This window comes from Arachis ipaensis, chromosome B01 (genome assembly GCF_000816755.2).
Source record: "Arachis ipaensis cultivar K30076 chromosome B01, Araip1.1, whole genome shotgun sequence".
Classification (NCBI taxonomy): Eukaryota; Viridiplantae; Streptophyta; class Magnoliopsida; order Fabales; family Fabaceae; genus Arachis; species Arachis ipaensis.
In genome coordinates, this window is record NC_029785.2 from 59,860,578 (window position 1) to 59,861,926 (window position 1,349).

The following is a 1,349-nucleotide window of genomic DNA, read 5'->3' on the forward strand; positions in this document are numbered from 1 at the left end:
ATATAACTTATAATAATAAAAAAGTTAATTTTTTTTGTTATGAAAAATATAAATTAAATAAGTTATAAAAAATAAAACCATTTTTTATCTTGATAAAAAAAAGTCTTAATGAAAAGATAAAAAAGGTTTGTTGGGCTCAATGAAGTCCAGGCCATGTGCAACATAAGAGTAAAAGTCTAAAAAATAAAACTCTAATAACTAATATATTGTTGTGATAAAAATGATGATGTGGATGCCCATTCATTATATGGGCGGCTGATTTTTCCTATAAAAGAATTAAGCTTGATAAACCCCATTTTTAGGGTTTATCTTGTGTTGAATTTAGAGGGTTTTGTCAACTTTTCCCCATTTATCCAATGAAATAGCATGGTTTTGTAAATTCTCCTTTAATTGTGCTTAAGAGTGAAAACATATTTTTTAGGTCTTAGAATAGCTAAATTTAATTCACCTTAATTCCATTAGATGCCTTGATATATTTGTTAAGTGATTTCAGATTTAGGAGGCAAAGATTGGATTGAGGGAATGAAGAAAAAGCATGTAGAAATGGAGAACTCATGAAGAAATGAAGGAATCGCAAAAGCTGTCAAGCCGACCTCTTCGCACTTAATCGACTATAACTTGAGCTACAGAGGTCCAAATGATGCGGTTCCAGTTGCATTGAAAAGCTAATATCCGGGGCTTCGAAATGATGTAAGATTTGCCATAGTTTCATTGCATTTAGGGGCGCACACGTGCATTGTACGCGTACGCGCCGATGGTTACACAAGATTCACTTAATGCAACTCGTGGCCATCGATTTTAGAAGCCTTGTGGGCCCAATCCAACTCATTTATGATGCTATTTAACCCAAGGATTGAAGAGGGATGACACACTTAGACACTAGTTTAGTTTTAGTTTAAGTTTTGGGAGGAAAAGTTAGTTTCTAGAGAGAGAAGCTCTCTCTTCTCTCTAGAATTAGGAGTAGGTTAGATCTAGATTAGGAATCCTTAGATCTAGCTTAATTTCATGCTTTGATTTACTTTTCCTTTTGTAATTCTTCTTCTTCTACCTTTCCTCTTTCTAGTTTTGCATTTAATTCTTGTGATTCTCTACTTTTATGTTGATGCACTTTTGTTCTTTCCTTTTCCTTTTAATGCAATTTATGTTTTCATGTTCCTTTATTATTCATTTGATTTGTTGTTGTTTAATTCCTTGCAATTGAGTAGTGTAGATTTACTTTCCTTACAATTTTACTATGCTTTCCTTTTATGCCTTCCAAGTGTTTGATAAAATGCTTGGTTAAATTTTAGAGTAGAATTTTATGTTCTTGGCTTGGGAAGGTAACTTAGGAACTCTTGAGTTACTAATGT